Raw genomic sequence first — 20,148 nt, forward strand, 5'->3', positions numbered from 1 at the left:
AGAACACAGTGTATTTCCTTTTTTTATTTTATTTTATACTGTTCTATGACCAGATAAAAAAAAAAAAAAATTAACATTAGTTGTTCCTTGAACCAGTCTATCTGTGAAGGTCACTTGGCGTTTCTTCAGAACCAGAAATCGAATGATCTACTATTTAGGTAAGTGATATTGGTATTAATTGTCCTGAAACTAAATCACGAGGCTATAGGTGCAACAGACCCACAAGTGAAGGGAACTCGGGTGTAGGAAGGTAGATACCTGACTATGGTTACCCCCGACTTTTTGCCTGGTGTTTTGCTGGCTTTCCGACTTAGTTGACCTGGGGCCCTGCCAATCAGGACCCCAGGCCTACTGCTCTCTCTAAAATGGATTCCATGTGCCTTAGGTACATTTCCAATTGGTACTGGGCCACCTTATCAGACCCTGTAACTCAGGGCATCGGTGTACCCAGGGCCTACCAGGGGCTGAAGCATGTATTATGCCACCCCTGGATGGCCATCTAAATCTGACACAACTGGCTGCACGACAGCTGGGGCAAGCTGGTGTAATCGCCCTTTGCTTTAGATATAGTATACCTATATCTAACCCTAGAATGGACACCCAAATTCCTATCAGTCACTCCTATGGCAGGCCTTGACAATCCTGAAGGCAGAGTGCGTGGAATCGTGTGAATTGGCGCTCTGGCACGAGCCGAGCCCGGTTGCAGCTTGCGGAACCAAGACCCAATGGCTGTTCCATGATAACGCATACCATATCGCTAACTTCGGTATCGCGTTATCAAGACATGTCGAGTAAGATGTCATACGAATCGGGATACTGACCCCTCACCAATGCTGGCGACGGGGTTAGCATTCCGCCCTTCTAGAGGGACACGACATGTACGTAACTGTGAACCCCGGTTAAAGTTAACTGAAGCCTCAGCTCCACAAAATGGATGCTGCCACCACAGACACGAGTCTGACCTCCTGCTGCTGGGAGTCCTTCCAGTGAGGAGAGCTTGGACAAAGGGTTTCCTGTCCGGGGTGGTGCTCGCACCATCCCAGACAGGGTTTTGTGTATCCTGGGTAGGCAGGGCTTTACAGGAAGGTGACTGCTGAGTGGCACCCCGGTGCTCACTACGCATCTGCCGGCTAGAACCAGTTCCAGGGGCACACCAGCCCCTGGCCTGGGGAAAGTCCGGCATGGGAGAGGGGTGTAACCACCCCCCTTCCTGGTCCCACCCCTAGGGCAGGACTAGTCACGTACCCACCCCTTTCTTTAGGATAAAGGCAGGAGCGGGGACCCTTCCAGATTAGATCATCTTTGAATCAAGAATACTTTCTACAAAAGGAACTCTCGACTTCTTCTCAAGATTTCTCCCTTGTGGCTAAGGAGTAGTCACCCTGCATCCGCAGGCACCATCTAAAAACTCTGCGGTTTGCTGCAAGTCGTTCCTCAGGAATCCGACTGCCCAGCTCGACGAGAACCGGCTTCCCTGGCACCTCTGACCTCTACCCACATCGTCAGCTCAGCTGAGATCTGTGGGTGCGACGAGACCTCGAGGGACCGGCCATCATCAAAACCTGCACGCTTTCTTAAACCAGCACGACCACTGAGGGATCCTCTGGTGAGTGCTCTGGGGTCCGAGAAGCCCCGACCCTGAGCAGCTCTAGCACCGAAGTGCAGCTTCCCAGCATCTCCACGATCTGCGTGGGGCCCTTCTGCTCTTTGCTGTTCAGCACGTTGTCTGGTTACTAGCCGCTGGCTTGTGACCTTCTTGACGACATCCGACAACCAACGATGCTGGTCTGGTTGCTCCAGACTGGCCTTTGCTCCCTTCTGAGAGAGGAGTACCCCGGACCCTCTTGGTCCATTCAAGACGCCATTTTAGGCCCACCACGTGGCCCTGAAATTTGCCAAGGCTTGTTGCCCCAATCCTGGGCCCAGCGACGCCGACAGCATCAACCTTCGTGGGACAGCTCGCACCTCCATCCTGGTCGCCGACAACGCCTCCTGGTCCGTGAGACTGCAGAGCCTAGCGTCGCCCACTCACCTAGTCGAGGTGACGATCATCCGGTGCCCTCCTGGTACCCTCGGACTACTGGCTAGTAGTACGAACTTGGTCCCCTCTGCTTTCAGGTGTCATCCATCTCTGATCCAGGCTTGGATCTCTACGAACTATTTTCACTGGTCGCCGGCCAGCAACTCCTTCCTTCCGGCTCCTGGCTCGTCAGCGAAGACTCCCGACGTCTGTAAAGACTTGTGCAGCCGCAGCCCTTGGGGCTAGGTAACTTCGGCATTTCGGTGCCCGCCTAGCCTCCTTATTTAAGGGTCCCGAGTCTCTATCGCTTCCGACTTGCCTTATCAGGTCCGCCCGAGACCACTAAACTTTCCGTGCCCTCGGGCACTTGTATTGATTGTGCACTTGAAGTATTTCCTAAGAGTTTCGTTGTGTGCTTAGTACCCTGTCCTCATAAAGAGTACAGGGCTGTTGTGATTCTAATAAATACACTGTTTATTTTCATAACACTTGTGTGGTGTCCTTTCACTTGGTGTTCAAGGGGTATGTGGTGGTATAACAGCTGGCTTAACACGCCCTCTAGAGTTTAGCCCGAAGACTGCTCGTATCCACGCTACTAGGATAGCTGGTCTAAGGTTGACTTACAACCAATCACCATAAGGGTCGTTTGGACTGATGCATAGTGATCACTAGAATAGTGAGCACTGCATATCAGGCCAACTTCTCACATCGGGTAATCCTGTCTTTTTGTACCACTTATGTAATGCTATGAGGACCCCTCAGGATACATGAACTCATCACCCGTCCAGTTAAATAATGGTGTGTTCGCGTTCCACACCTGCCCCTGTCACCACTATCTCCTCTATCTCACTCAAACTAGGCTTATTAAATATCTCCACCAAAGTGCCCCCACAAGAAGGGCACACTGGGAATTGCACCTCCTGCCCAGCTTTGATCTATGCCCAAGATGGAGCATGCCACCTTGATGGTTGAGGGCTTTCGCATCCTGAAATTAATATGTCTGGCACCGTTGGACCAAGATACAAAACAATGTGATCAAATACGCAACGTCACATATTTGGTTTTAGGAGCATGTAACGTCCACCTTTACAAAAAAATTATACAGCTGCCTGCCAATCACAGTGCTCGCATCCGCAACTCCTTCAACAACCCACAAATCCTGCATTGTATGAAAGTAAACAACACTCCCTCTTCCAATGTAATCAATTTATTTTACCACCGTTTTATTCTCGGAGGACTTAAAGATCCAGATGCATTAATTATCTGTGGATTAACGATTCATATAATAGTCCTGTACTGATTAACCCTTTGAAACACACCTTCAGCTTTTTGTAATGCAAATGTATAAAAATTGCACAGAGGATTTACACTAAACTACAGAAAGGCACTGCTCCAAGTACAATTCTAGTTTCAGGCCATGTGTGGTGTAATTCGGTTCCATTGGGTTTATCCTGAATCACTCAGCGTCCAATATGTACTTGCGCAAACTTAACATGAAGAATATGTGTCACTTGAGCTATATGATTGGGAGGTTTATGCAGATTTGTGAAATTGATCCAAAGTTTCAATCAAAGAAAAAACATCCAGAAACGGAGTCTTATCCAGAAGTACACAGTGAATGCTGCAGACTGCGTAATTAAAGTACGTGAACATACACACAACCCTCACACCCTGTCACAAACACCATTTCCCTCCTACAGCTCTTGGTATTGTCGGTGTGGTACATACACACTCAAGATTAAGCAGCAGGTCTTGGCAACAGAGAAAGAACTAAGGGCCAGATGTACGTAGCAGCGTTCGCAAACTACTGGTCATATTTAAACAGTATTCTGCACAAAAGAAACTATGGATGTAGGTTTTCTGCTCAAAATTTCTCACAATTAAGTCTCACTGAGCAATAATGCCCAATTGATGTCCCCTACTACTTGATGGCTTTTTAGGCGTCAGATGAAAAAGTCATTACGATAGGACACTTCTGTAGGCTGTAGATGGGAACAGATTGATCTGATACACCCCCATCTAGCCAAAGAGCTATGTCATCATCATCAATAAGTAATGCCTGCTCTTCTTCCATGTTACCCAATCTTTTCATTACAGCACAGGAGTCTTTTCATCGTCTGGAAGCAAAATGGGTGTGATAAGCTGATATAAATATATAAAATTGCAGTTATTAGTTTGCTCTAATTTAATTTCTACACAGTTCCACACTGGGGAATCTTCATGGATGCCAGCCTTGGAGATTGCCCACACAGATGGCTAACATTCTCTGTTGAAGGAAATAGAAAGTAATTACAACTGGTTGGTCCTCACTAAAATCATATGCAAACAATTTCCAATATATAAAAAAGGGTAGGTATAGATATGTGTCCCTCACCAATTCTATAATAGATTACTCATTGTGGCACATTGAACAGAGGAGCAGTTGATAGGCTCAATCTCAGCAGTGTGGTACTCTTTACAGCACATTAAAAAAGGAGGACATGGGGCAGCAGAAACCAATCTCTTCTTGTATTAAGTACCTACTAAACAGGTAGATAGGCAATATGTGTCATGTGTGAAATTAAACATTAATAGGGCTAGACTCACGCACTCCAAGTTTGTAGTGAATAGTATGCCGATTGCTATCCCGTTATTGTTAGTTGTTGGCGTGCAGGAAGGTATGGCTTTCTGATCAAAAGCGTGTCTAAATACTTGAGTAGCGCTTCCCTGGGGAGTGTCCTTTTCATGCACTGCCGAATTCCAACAGGAGGACAATATTCACATTATTTGTAATAACCAACTTTGTTCAGTTTCTAAATGTCTGAACTTTTTCTTCCATCTTGAATGTACTCATTCATGTATTTATTCAAAATACATCCAATATGAATCACTTCTTGTGAATAAATCAATGACGTATGTACGTAACAGGATTGATCATCACTCTTTGTAAATCATCCCAATGCATTTCGGACTTGCATTAGCCCTTCATCAGGGGATACATTCCTGAATGAACAAGTAACGCAAAATAAGAACTACTGCTATGGTGTTGAAGTGGACATCACCATCTGTTCAGTGCCCTGTGACTTTTAGTGGTATACATCGTATCAAATAATTAGAACAAGATGGCCGCTGCTGCTTTACAGTAGCGCGTTTTACGCCTGTTTTTCTTATAAAAACGAAGTTTCCTGTCAGCATTTATCAACAAAGTGGATGGAGAGCCTTATGAATGCCTACCTGCAATAACTGGCGATTTTCCGCGATTTTGGTGCACTGGAGGTCCTTCTTTCGGCGGTGTGGTTCCTGGTCCCAGTCCAGCTTCTGAGGTACTGCAGGGCTTTCTGTCAGAAGGGCGGAATGCAGTTCTAGGAAAGGGCCTGGCTAGGGCCTAGCCACGCCCACAGCTCATTTTAGCTGCTCCACCAGTGATTTTTGCTGCATTCTCACAACTTTTACAGTTTTTTGGGCTACTTTCTTATATTTCTACTGTTTTCTCCTTATTTTTTGACGACATGGAGAATAAAGCTGTGGTTAATAATAAAAGGAGGCAGCAAATTTCCCCTCCTCCTATTAAATCTAAAGTTGTGGAATCTTCAGAGCCTTCCTTATCTTTAATATTAGAAGAAATTCAAGCTTTAAGAGTCAACACTGATTCCATTGCGTCTGAAATTAAACATTTTCGCAAGGAGATGGCTAGTCTATCCATGAAAAGTTCAGATAGTTCAATTAAAATTCAGGATAATAAGGCTAGAATTGACTCTTTCGCTCCTCTGGTGACAAAAATTTCACCTTTGTGTTCTCAGTTGCTGGATTTGGAAAATCGCAATAGGCAATACAATCTTCACAAATTTAATTTACCTGAAGATGTTGACGGGGCTAGCTGCAGATTATACTTGGAAAATTTGCTCCCTGGTCTTTTGCAAATCAAATTTCCTGAAAAATTTGAATTAGATAAGGCTCACCGAATTCCTTCACATCGAAATCCTCACCACACCAAACCACGACAAATGATCTTTAAGGTTCTGCGTCACCACCACTTGGTCTTAATTAAAAAGGCAGCCCGAGAAATTCCTTCGCTGATGGTTTATGGAAATAAGATTTTTATTCACCAGGATTTTGCCAAAGAAACTGTCGCAATACGCAAATAATTTTCTACTTTCCGTCCTCATCTTCAACGTCTTGGTTTCAAGTATGGACTTTTTGACCCATCGACTATGTGTGTCTGGAAGGATAATTGTTCCAAATCTTTTCAACGTCCTGATGACTTGAGACATTTTCTTGATCAGCAGTCTCATCATTCAATGGATACTAATGATTCCAATACTTGAGTTATGATAATTCTGCCTTTTTTGACAGGATGCTGAGATTTTCTTCTGTAGGGCTCCAGCATTCTTGTAACCGTGTGTGCGTTTCACATTTATGTCTCTCGTTTGTCGTTTTTTTCATGTTTCTTTCTCTCCTTCTATCCTTTGATCTGTTTTGGAGCTACCTTTTTCTTCTTTTTATTTTAGGATGATTTTTTCTTTGCTTTTCTTTCTCTTATGCCTGTCTTCTGGATCTCATTTCTTACCATTTTCTACTATGGCTAATACTCATAATTTGACTCCACCTCCATCACAATCCCTCTGGCTAGTTTTTTGTTCGGCAAAGTTAATGATATCTATTCCGCCTTTGCCACTAAAGCCAAAAGTCCCTCCAACATATTGCTCGATATACATACCGGACCCACTCTCACTCAATTTGCAGGAATGTCCAATTCACAGGCCATGGATATAATATCCACCATCAGATCGGGCTCAGCACTTGATCCATGCCCTTTCAAAGTTCTAATGCCAGTTATATATGTGGTTATTCCGGTTATATCTTCCATATGCAATACTATGTTTAGTACAGGTATTTACCCTGAAAGTCTAAAAAAAAACCTTATAAAACCTCTTTTAAAGAAACCACATCTTGATATGGAAGAAACTAAGAGCTACCGGCCCATCGCCAATCTACCAGTCCTGGCTAAAATAGCCGAAAAAGCTATGAACAAACAGCTCTCCGCTTTCCTAGAGCAACATCATTTACTTGATGAAACCCAGTTTGGCTTTCGCCAATTTCATGGGACAGAGACGGCCTTGCTCAAAGCAGCGGATGACATTAGACTCATCCGTGACTCTGGGGGCACAGCGGTTTTGATACTGCTTGATTTATCTGCAGCTTTCGACACGGTCCATCATACTACTCTGATTGACCGTGTCGAAGGCCTGGGTGTTCAAGGGACTGCCAGTAAACTTCTGGCCTCCTTTCTGGCTGATAGAACCCAGGTAGTCACAATGGAACCATTTCACTCGTCCACCTTGTCTCTGCCATGCGGAGTACCTTAAGGCTCATCCCTAAGTCCGACACTCTTTAACATCTATATGTCGGACTTAGCCAATGTCATTCGGGCTTATGGGATGAGCCTTACTTCCTATGCAGATGACACCCAGTTGGTCCTAGCCATCAAGAACAATGGCTATAAAGTAGCGGACGATTTGAAATCAGGCATGGTAGCTATAGGGAGCTGGATGGCCTTCAATTGTTTAAAGTTAAACTCCGATAAGACGGAAGTAGTCATCTTCGGACCGCTAACACCTGAGTGGTCATCCAATTGGTGGCCTTCCTCTTTAGGCCCCCCTCCTGAGCCTGTTAGCAAAGTGAGGAATCTGGGTGTCATTTTTGATGATCGACTCACGTTTCACCCACATGCTAACCAGATCACCTCCTCAGCCTTTTTCAAACTGAAAATCATTAAAAAAATTCTCCCTTTTCTCCCAGACAAAGCCGGTAAAACTTTGGTCACTTCCCTTGTGTTGTCCACTTTGGATTATTGCAATGCTTTGTTCCTCAACGCACAAGAATGAGTCTTAAACAAACTGCAAATCATACAAAATTCAGCTGCAAGGCTTCTGGGAAATATTCCCAAATATCACTCTGCCTCTAACACCATCAAAGAGCTGCATTGGCTATCCATTAAAAACAGGATAAAGTTTAAGACTCTATGCATCGTGTATAAGGCTTTGCATAATCTAGGACCAGCACATCTCATCCACAATCTGACTCCCTACCGTCCGCCCAGAACACTTGTTCAGGCGATCTTGTGGTACCCCGTACAAAAACGGTTTCATGGGGTGACAGAAGATTCCTGGTGTCTGCTCCAAAATTGTGGAATACTCTGCCCCACGTGATTAAAGCCAGTCCATCTTTATGGTCTTTTCGCAAGCAACTTAAGACCTGGCTTTTTAACCAATAGTTCCTGCTCCTTCCTCCCAGGGTAAATAATTCAGATACTTAGCGCCGAGACGCCCATGGGCCTTTGTTTGCGCTTTAGAAATATAATAAATAAATAAATAAATAAATAAATTGAATGTAGTGTCATTAAATGTTAAAGGATTGCGCCATCCAGTTAAGTGTACGAAAATATTAGATTATTTAGGAAGGTATAATGCTGATATTTGTTTTATTCAAGAGACTCATATTGATGACATTTTAGATTATATGAAAAAGAAATGGGTTGATAGCATTGTGTCTCCTCCTGCTTCTGGCAAGAAAAATGGAGTGGCGATTTTGTTTGCAAAAAGATTACATTGTTAAGCATTTTAAGCAAACACTCTTATGCTAATGGTAGATATATACTAGCAAAAATTAAAGTTCATGATACATTCTTATTTTTATTGAATGTTTATGGTCCTACTGCTGACGATCCTACTTTCTGCTCCACTCTTGCTACAGAGGTCTTATAAGTTGGAAATGTTCCTTTAATTGTTGGTGGGGATTTTAATATAATTTATGACCCCTTACTGGATAGAATTTCTCGAGCCAAATTCCACCCTTCTAAAGTGTATTTGACATTCAAAGCTTTTCTTCAAACCACTAAGTTAGTTGATATATGGAGATTACACTTTCCCACAGAAAAAAGTTTGACTTTTTTTCTCCAATCCTCGTAACTCCCATTCCCGAATTAATTGTTTATTAATTTCTAGACACTTAATCAATTCGGTTTCAAATCCCCGAATTGGTAATATCGATGTCTCTGACCATGCCTTGGTTTCTTTATTTTTAAATTTACAGTCAACATACACTAAACAATCTAGGTGGCGAATGAATACTGATATTGTATTGAACGAGAAACATAAACCAAAACTTTTAACAGCCATAACTGAGTATTTTTCATTTAATCACGAAAGTTCTACCTCTTTAATTAACAGATGGGATGCATTTAAAGCTTATATTAGGGGGACTACAATTTCAATTATGGCACATGAAAATAAAACCTTCAATGCATCCATTTTAGATTTACAAAAACAAATTGCGAAAAATGAAAGATTCTTTATAACTTCTAATGATCCCCAATATAGGTTTACGCTTCAAAAATTACGATATAAATGTAACTCCATTCTTAGTAAGAGAGCAGGCATTAAAATTTCTAATGCCAAAGCCAGATTTAATTTTAATACTAATCGCTCTGGCCGACTGTTAGCCAATTATTTACGCATTAAAAAAGACAAAACTCAAATCAATTCTATTCACAGCTCTCATGGTAAAATTGCTTTTTCTCAAAATGATATAGTCAAGGAACTTTTGAAGTTTTATTCTACATTATATAACAAACCTGATCTTCATGATGAATCTTTAATTGACTCCTTTTTATCTTCCTGTGATTTACCTAAGATTTCCCAATCTGATAAAATTGGTCTTGACTCACCCATTACTAAAGATCAAATTTTACTTGCCATTAAATTCCTTAAGAAAAATAAGTCTCCTGGTCCAGATGGGTTGCCAGCAGAATATTATAAATAATTTCAAATACAATTGCTACCCTTTTTATATCAACTTTTTACTTTTTTTGGATCCAATGGTACAACCGCTGGTTCATTCATAGAAGTATTAATAATTGTACTCCCAAAGCCTGATAAAGATCCCACTCTTGTTTCTAATTACGGCCCTATTTCTTTGATTAATCAAGACTGTAAATTATATGCAAAAATACTCGCGTCTAGATTAGCACCTATTTTGGATTCAGTTATTTCTCCCGACCAATCTGGTTTTATGAAAAATAGAGTTTCTGCTAATAACACCAGAACTCTACTTCACGTTACTGAACAAAGTTCTGCTCTATCATACCCCTCAGGTATATTAGCCTTAGATACTGAGAAAGCCTTTGATAAGATTAATTGGCAATTCTTATTTCATACATTATCCTTTTTTAATTTTGGAAATTCCTTTATTCGTATGGGTTCTGCCTTATATTCTGCACCGACTGCTCGTTTATTCATAAATGGATCCATTTCTCATCAGTTTTCTCTTTTCAGAGGTACAAGGCAAGGTTGTTCGCTTTCTCCTCTTTTATTTTTAATTGGCATTGAGCCTTTTCTTTCTTCAATTAGAAAATGAGATTAAAAGGTATCAGTATTAAAGGTGTTCTTGTTAAAACCTTTGCATATGCTGATGATGTGCTTTTATTTTTAAGTGATCCTGTGTCCACTTTCCCACCTTAAATGCATATTATAACACATTACTCTACAATTTCTTGTTATACTTTAAATACAAATAAAACAGAATTTTCCCTTTGAATGTATATTGTACCCCTGATACGCTTTCCTTGAATGGTTTAATTTGGCAAAAAAATAAACTGAAATACCGTGGGATTTTATTTTCTACATCCATAAAGTCAACCATTACGTTAAATTGTTATTTTCTTTTAACTTATATTAAGGACAACATTTACAAATGGTCATCACTACATCTTACATGGTGGGGCAGATTAGATTCTATAAAAATGACTTCAGCGCCTAAAATTTTTTATACACTTGCAATGCTTCCAATTCAATTTCATTTGAAGTTTTATAAAGATGTTGATAAAGTTTTGTCTAAATTCTTATGGAATAACAAGTTACCTCGTATTAGTTATAAATGACTAAAAATTCCCACACGTAATGCCGGTTTTGGCATTCCTGATTTTTTTCTTTATCATAAAGCCTTTATTTTAAAACAAAATTCTCTTTGGTTTAATCACTCTTTATTAATTACTCCACTTGCTTGATTATCTATTGAGAAATCATTAGTAAATCCTCACCCACTTTCATCTCTATTAACAATGTCTAATACCACAGCATTTTTCCATAAATCAACCATTATTAAATCTACCACAATGATGTTTAATGATTTAGACCACATTTTTCTTTCCCCCATGAACACTACTGGAGATATTTCCCTTTGGTAAAGCACTGTTATCAAATTAAATAGGGATGTTACTTTTTGGTCCTCATGGATTAAAGCAGGTATTTTTTATCTTAAAGATGTGTATACCAATAATAATTTCATTTAGTTCGAACATTTACAATCTTGATTTGGTTTACCTCGATCCCATGTTATCAATTACCAATACTTATGTAATTCAATTTTAGATTCTTTTCCAGATGCTATTCCCTCTAACATTGACGTTCATTTGGCTCGCATTCAAACGGTTTCTTCTTCTTCTCATGGTGTTTCTATTTTATATAAAAAGTTATCAGGCACTCTTGGTAATAATATTGATACGCTGTCAATCTTCTGGAATAATGAGCTATCACTTTCTTTATCTAATGACAATTGGAGAGAAATATGGTATAATGGTATATCTGGCTGGCTCCCTGTTTCTCTCTTTCAAACAAACTCTTATATTTTACTTAATAGATTGTGGACCCCTTACCGTTTATTTCATGCTAAACTTCTCCCTTCTCCTGACTGCTGGCATTGTAAAGTTGAATCTGGTACATTTCAACATAGGTTATTTGATTGCCTTTCTATTTTCAAGTTTTGGTCTGATGTTTGGGTCGTTATAACTAAGATTTTAAATATTCAAGAAGATATTTCTTATAAATTGTTGATTTGTAAATCGCATACGTTATTACAGAATTTAAATGTTTTAGAATGTAAACTTTTTAATTTTCTTATTTCAGCATCATTGAAATCCATTACTTATTGTTGGAAAGACTGTTCTTCTTTATCTGTTCATGCATGGTGGTCTTGGGTTCTTTTTACAACAAGAGGTGCTCAATTATCTTTGAAGGGGCTTGTTCATAATTTGCTTTCTTTTCAATCATTCTGGTTACCTGTTGATTTATATTTAGATATAAAGTAATGTATGAATATTTGTTTTATCTTGGTGGCATCCATTTTCACTTAATGTTTGTTCTCTCTTTATTACAGTAGCTCCTTTCAATTTATTCTTATCCTAATCATATATTTTCCCTTCCCTTTACCCTTTTAATTTCCTTTAAATAATGTTTTATCTTTACCTTTTGCCATCGTATAATGTATTGTTTGCTAGTTTTGATAATGTTTTAAGGTATTTTTGCCATTTAGTAATATTTTTTGTATTGTCTTTCTGTTTCACCTGCATATAAAAATTTCAATAAAATATTTTGAAATCAAAATAACTAGTTATATGTGTTAGGAGGGAGGATACACTGGAGCTATGATAGTTCCTGCTCTCGGACAGCTGGAACACAATTCTTGAAGAACAGAATACAATGTAGAATTGATACGTATATGTATGACAAGGAGTTCACTGAATGTAATCAGTGGATGTATTATGTCTTCCTGTCAATCTTGCGCGAAGATGCCTTATGAACAAGTACCATGCACCCGGTAGAAATTACTGTATTATTTTGTATTTCTGTTAGAAATTACAATAAACAGATCAAACAAAAAAATGAAGGTTGTGCTCCCTCGTAATCAAATTGTACAATCCTTCATCGTCCTGTACCCTGCTTCCATGAAGTCTTCCTGAGACTTAATAGCACTGTCTACAAAATCCACCCAGTCCTGGGCCTGTGCTTTCTGGGTGTTTCTGAACTTAATCCTGTATTGTTCAGTGGTTAAGCCAAACCCATCTATGAGAGCACTCTTCAATACTGAGTAATGGTCAGCATCCTCTTCTCTAACAGCGAGGAGCTTATCTCCATCTTTGTTATCAAAGGAGAGCCACAGGATAGCTGCCCACTGCTCTTGAGGGACCCTCTGAACTGGACACGCCCCCTCCAAAGCAGTGGTCCATTTATGGATGTCATCCCCCTCCTGGGAAGGAGGGACTATCCTGCTCAGGTTCCTTTTATCAAAATAAGTTTCCCTCATTCTAGGGACACTGTTGCTGCAACCTTGGGACTCTAACCCAATTTCATCCTAGCCTTCTGGATTTCTAGGGACTCTTTGTCAAGGGCTAACTGATCTCTCCTGATCGTAAGCCTTGCTTTCTCAAGTTCAAGCAGTTGGTATTCCCTCTCAAAAGAACTGTCCCTCTTACTAGATATGGAGGTCCCTAAAGAATGTCCTGAAGCATTGGATTCTCTAGAGGAGGATCTAGACCTCCTCAGTCTACTCTGGACCCTCCCAGGAGAAACAAAGGGTGTCTCCTCTGTTCCTTTTGCACTGTACTATCTTCAATAAGGAGCTATAGGGGTTCTATAACAGCCAGGTCAGTCCCCCACTAAATAATTCAAAACACTATATGACCCGACACCTTTTCATGAACAGATTCCCTTGGATTTCAATCTCGGACAGTTGGAACTGTATTGGTACATAAATCTATAAACCTACAGTTGAGAAGGAGTGGATATGATACAGCTTAAATGAATACTCCCTCAGAGATTAGGAGGAGCGTTCTATTGTGTTCTTGATGGTGAATCATGCCTACAGACAGATGGGATAAAGGATACATATCAGCAATCTGATTATATGAGCACTGCCGGCCATTTTATAAGCTTGGTCTCCCTCTCTTTTTTGATCAGATATGTGAAATAAATTTATTGACAACCCCAGGTTGCAGGGGATATTACATTAAGCCTATAACAAATAAAGTTAATGCAATGAAATAAAATGAATTAATAAATTACATACTTAATGGGCTGTCCGCAATAGGAATCATCAGATAGGGCAGGTAACAAGATATTGGCGCTATAGACCTGCCCATGAGAAAAGTAAATACTATGGCAGCACACACGAAGCTTCGCAAAGGTATAAAACTAAAGAGCTGTTTACACGCCAGTGCAAATCCATATGCATTCTTGACACACACTTATGAAAACTATGCATTGTTGTACTTTGACACACCTTTTAAATACAGTAAAGTCCTGGTGTATCAGAGAATAAAGGACACTGAAGGGGTTCCAAGATGGCACCCATAGGAGAACGTCAATCCCGGGGCGTGGACAAGTTGGAAACCACAGGAGTAGTCACCGCAAGAGGTCAGAGGCGGCACTGATCTCGGCGCGGAGAAGATGGTCTTTAAAAGGCAGGAGATCTTTTATGTAGTTGAGCGGACGAGTTACAAGAGAGCGCGCTTGCGAATGCGGTAAGGCGTAAGGGGCGGGGATCCTTACGAGTAAAATTTGTGAAGTTATTTACATTTCATACTGGTGACCCGTTCTCCTCGCCGGCTTTTAAATAAATCCGGGTGAGACGAGAACGCTAGCGTGCATGTACTTATTCCGTGATCTGAGTTGTGAAAGCAACCACGCAAATCTTCACACTACGGGGTCACCACCTTTAAAAACACAGGGACAAAACCCTTTGGGTGGACTTTATTATCAGGGTAACATATTAGATTATCAGGGTAACATGTTCATTTTTTTTGCAGGATGACAGAAAGCAGCATATGGATTGCACCGCCAGAGTGACAAAGAAGCGGGTCACCGGTATGCCACAGTCAAGCATTTAAGCGGTAAACAAACATGTCAGGACGGCCTATGTGGTAAATGAGTAATGGCAAGGAATTGCATGTCCCTAGAGATTGCACTCACAATGTGTTGTCTGTTTTAAACTCTGTTCCCCAGGTTACCAATACGTGAAATAAATGCAGTGTGATGAATACAGACCCTCGCCCTGACGAATCTGCATAAATATATTTTGAGGCAATGAAACATGTTGGCCCTCTACGGAGATAGAAGGCAACAGAGTGTCTTTTAATGTGAGCAACCTCACGGCATAGAATAAAAAGGTAAAGCGAGTGTAAGTATAGCTCGTTTTAAATTCCAAATAACGTGGTCTAAAGCTTCAAGGTCCATCTTATTTTGGGTCAGTTCTTACATGCACCAGGGAGATACCTCCTAGTACTTTCAGCACCTGCATCTTCACTATTGGTGCATTATTTCTTTCACTATACTTGCACATTATCTTATTTTGTTCTTGTTTTTGATATGGTAGTGCTAATGATGAGAACCTTAGACCACTGGTGAGAACCTACCAGTGGAGTCCCATTGTGTTACATCCGTGAGGCACTCAATATCTTTTCACACATTTTTCTGGTGTTTTTTAATTCATGCATTGCACTACACACTAGGGTGCACAAGGAGGGAACAGAATATTAAACTGAAAAGGGATTCATGGTGGGGGACAGTATATGTATTAACTGCCCATATAGCACACAAAACTGTGGGAGCTATTAGATACATTGAAATCCAAGGGAACCTTTTGCACTGTACCCTGAGGGATCAGAGCTGGGTGGGTTGAATCATTTGAATCCTCCTGGAAGGGTTCCTAAATCACCCACTTCAGGAGTATCCCCACCCATATTTTCCTGTTCTTCTGCCCTCACAAGATGAAGATCATCCTTGTGTAACAGCTCTAAGAGCAGCTTAATGGTGGGGTTGAAACCAGTAGTTATTTTTCTAAGACTACACTGGATCCTTAATTCCTGGAACTTTAGACCACTGTACTAAGCAGACTGGGGTACACCGGCATCCCCAACTAAAGATATGACTCTAGGTGTAGTGAAGTGTTGCACCTACCTAACCTAGTGAAAACGAAACTCTCTGAGGTTGGAGATAGGGTTGTGCTAGACCCTTAACTACCCAACCCTACGTTCAGTAGAACTTACTTATTCTAATCTGTAGTATATGTGCCTAGGATTAATGATTTTTTTTTCAATTAATCCACATCAAGATTATCTGGTAAAACAATTCAGGCTTGAATCCCAAACGCGGCACAACAATGTGTTAAGCTAGCTTAGTATATGGTGTACACTTCTGTAAGTGGGCACCCTGCACAAATCCAGACAACCCTTATGGTGATTTTAGTGGTGTTAGACAACCTTAGAAAGCTCTCTAAGTGGTAGCTGTAGAGGGCAGCCTTCAGGCTTAGTCCAGAAGAAGTGTAAAGCAGATTGTTTTACAAGAACATAATTATAGATTAAGTGAAAAAGAACCACACAGTGTATTTATTATATAACACTCACTAACACATACAGGTATCTCCTAGCCGGTGATGCACACAAGGCACACAATGCTTTTCAATAGAAACAGGTAAGTAGCACGTAATACACAATGGTCACCAGGAGGGGACCAAACCATATTCTAAAAATTGTGGAATGCGAACGATGACTCGAGTCAAGACTATATCTAGAAGATGTAGAAGTGCCCGGGACCCAAGGAACCCCACAAGGTAAGTAGCTAGGAACCCCATGGACGCCGCGTGCAGAGTGGGAACACGGCCGCGATATCAATGAGTAAGTCGCGGTTGCAATTTTAATGAAGAAGGACCCTTATAGCCAATATTTTAGTCAAAAAGACCAAATCCCATGTCATCATCTGATCCTTCGGACTCTTCCTCCTTTTCTTCTTTCTTCTTCTCCTCCACGGGAGCAGCAGCACCTCCAGCTGGGGCAGCAGAACCAGTACCTGCTGACGCCGCCACAGCTCCGCCAACGGGCATGTTTGCAAGTTTACCATAGCCCTGAGCAATGACTTCCTCAAGATTTTTGCCGTTCAGTTCTGTGATAACCTTGTTGGCGTGTTCCTTGTCTACTTCGATTCCAACGCTTTCAAGAATTTTTGAGAGGTCTTTTGAGTTGGGATTTTCATTGCCTCTAAGGGCAGCCAAAAGGTAGGCAGCAACGTAACACATTTTTAAGCGGTTCCTAAGGAGCAGCTAACGAGCGGAGCGTGCGTCCACTACAGCGGCCTGCTGGTAAAGAAGAAGGACCCATCCCAGTGGAGCCTGAAAAAACCCCGCGGAAAACAGAAGATTGGGGTTCCACCCCACCCGTGTATACCTTAGGAACCAGGATACCTGCCCCAGGGGAGCCGGTGCATAGGTGTGAAGTGGCATCTGAAACCGCTGTTTAACCCAATGGAGGACTTCCGGAAGGGGCGGCTGCTGGAGAGGGAGAAAGTGTCCGGTGGAAACCAAAGGTGGATTCAAGTCAAGAAGTACCTGAAAGCATAGAGGACAGAGTCTATGCCACTTGGAAGTGACCAGGAGATACGGAAGACGAATGGCCACTAATGTCGGGCGCTGCAGGAGAGTTCACAATGACCTTGGAGCTGCAGCTGTGAGGACCAGGCGAAGCTGTGGAAGACCAGGAGCCATTCAGGAGATGTCCTACGTCGGATGTCGAGGGTCGGTGTCTGTCGGGAGCACCAACATGCTTAGGCAACTGCAAACAATGGGGGAAATTGAACAGGGTGCAGTATCGGGACCAGCAAGGTCCAGGTGATTCAACACAAGCAGGGGAGTCAGGGCAGGCCCGAGCAATCAGGGGAAACCAAAGAATACGAAGATGACTCATGAGGACCCACAGGCCAGAGGCACCGGAGTCGCAAGAGGACCTTGAGCAGCTCATTAATGACAGAAGCCCGCAAAGCAAGTAGATGTGGGTAGGATGAATATCTTCGTCACTGGAGATGCTTGAGGTTGGGGATTCTTGGAGCCCGAAGATCTTGGTGGAAGGAAGCCAACAAGCCATTGCAACTGCAAGTCGACGCAGTGCACATGGGGCTCAGTTCCTGCAGCTCCCACAAGGGATACTGGCCTCAAACTAGGGGAGAGGACAGGGCAGGCATCAAAGGATGTGAATAACCACCACCTGTGTTGCTGAGCCTTTCGGAGTCTGTGGGAGCTCAGGATCAGAAGACCGGTCAGCTTAGTTGTGGCGCCTGCAGATGCAGGGAAGTGACTCCTTCACTTCAAGGGAGATTCCTTCAGGTGTCTTGGATGCCCACAGGCCTTGGAAGGTTCCTTTATGGTGCACAGGCACTGACGTTGCAGCAGACGAGCAGGGCAAAGAGATCAGGAGCAGCAGAAGTCTTCCCGGCTGCAGCCTTGATGTCCAGAGGGAAGTCAGAGTGCCCAGACGGTGGAAGAAATGGTGTCCGAATTGTATCTTGGCCCATGACGAATCTAGGGACCCACCTTGAGGTAAGCCCTTAGGTATCTTAAGGTAAGGGTTGGAACGATACAGGGGTACCTCCCTAAGGGGGGGGGGCTGGACAAGGGGGGCGGATACTCCCCAGTCTTTGTCCCGGTTCGCACTAGAGTGGGAGCCAACTGTTCCCTGAACTGGAATATGCATGGAGGGCACCAAGTGTGCATTGCACGCAGACAATGTGGCGCGGGCAAGATCTCCCACCTTACTCCAATACACTAAATCATGTCTGGGTGTTGGTCACACCTCCCTGTGACAGGATACCTATTGTTCTGCCTTTGCCTGCCCGAGCTTGGCTCAGCAGCAGGAGGGCAGAAACGTGTCTCTGGCCGGCAGCAGCCCTAGCATGCTGCCCGGGTCTAGAAGATTAGTACCAGGAGCACTGAGGGCCTCCCAGAGGAGCTTTACGGTGCTGGAATCATACCTCTCACACGGTTTACAGTGTGAGGGTATGATTCCAACATGTTTGATACCAAACATGATAAGATTAGTTGCAGCCAGTTTCGAGAGGGTCACTGCGTAATGACGCGGTGACCCCCTATACGTCACTTACAACCCAGGAGAATGTACTCCATGGGCTGTAGGGGTGTCCTGATCATGCAGGGCACCCTCCCACTTTAGAATCAAACACCCTGCATTCAGGGGTGTAAGAATTGCCTTAGGGGTGACAAACGTTTTAAGTGTAGTGACCCTAGATATAGGTTAGCCTATATCTTTCGTAAGTGGTGCTAGCACCAGCTTACGTAGGCTGCAATGGCAGGCCTGTAGTTGCAAATTGAGTGGACTCCCATGGGTGGCTTAATGCATGCTTCAGCCCATGGGGACCCCTGATATACTTATGCCATGGGTACCATAGTACCATATACTAGGGACTGATAAGTGTACACCAGTGTCCAATCTGGGATGTACCCAAGTACTTACACACCAATTTTGGGAAGAAGGCACAGAGACTGGGGTCCTGATTAGCAGATCCCAGTCAGACTAGTCAGAAACCGCATTACAAGAAGCAAAAAGTGGGAGTAACCATGAAAGCAGTTCCAACTTTCCTACAGGTAGTGAGATTAAACTCTGCATGGCATGCTCATAAGCGAAGTCTCTAACATCGCATGGGTGTCGGGTTACGACTACCCCCGATATGACAGATACATTTGTGCCTGGTTGTGACAAAGGTGAGCTACAGTGCTGACATTAAATGTCACGTTGCATGCTGTGCATAGATAACGGCTCGTAAGCGGATCCTACATTGATAATAAAAATAGCACGATTTACGAGGAGACGTGTTTTCAAGAAACCGCGTCCTGTGGATGGCCATTATTCATCTGCATGCGTTCTCGGTGGTTAAATATGTACAATTTAGCAGCAGAATTTAAATATGCTTCCTACTGTATCGTTAGGCATTAATTGCCATTACCCCAGCACACCTAATGCACAACCCGCCTCACATCACTGGAGGTATTAATAATAGTGGTATATGCACCCTTTCCACTGTTTAACACCAGTTAATTGAAGCAATACTAGTTAAATGATAACAACAAGTTTAATTAACACATATAATATGTTATTTGATGTAATGCATACCACACAAAGTCACAGAGCACTAACAGCTGGTGATGGGCCACTTCCACACCATAGCAGTCGTTCTTATTTCACGTGACTTGTTCTTTCAGGAATGTCTCCCCTGATGAAGGGCTAATACCAGCCCGAAATGCATTGGGATGATTTACAAAGAATGATGATCAATCCTGTTACGAACATACAACACTGATGTATTCACAAGAAGTAATTCATATTGGATGTATTCTGAATGCATACATGAATGAGTAAATTCAAGATGGAAGAATAAACTTAGGAAATTTCAAAACTGAACAAAGTTGGTTATTAAAAATAATGTGAATATCGTCCTCCATTTGGAATTCGGTAGTGCACAAAAGGGACGCTCCCCCAT

The 20,148-nt window shown here is 42.3% G+C and overlaps 1 protein-coding gene and 1 pseudogene across 3 annotated transcripts in view; both read right to left on the reverse strand.

Annotated features, from left to right (window-relative positions):
- Positions 1-20,148, reverse strand: part of LZTR1 (leucine zipper like post translational regulator 1) — a 201,651-nt gene that overhangs the window by 58,060 nt on the left and 123,443 nt on the right. The window lies entirely within an intron of this gene.
- On the reverse strand, positions 16,541-16,967 carry LOC147679753 (large ribosomal subunit protein P2 pseudogene; annotated as a pseudogene).

Source organism: Lissotriton vulgaris, chromosome 11 (genome assembly GCF_964263255.1).
Source record: "Lissotriton vulgaris chromosome 11, aLisVul1.2, whole genome shotgun sequence".
NCBI classification, from domain to species: domain Eukaryota; kingdom Metazoa; phylum Chordata; class Amphibia; order Caudata; family Salamandridae; genus Lissotriton; species Lissotriton vulgaris.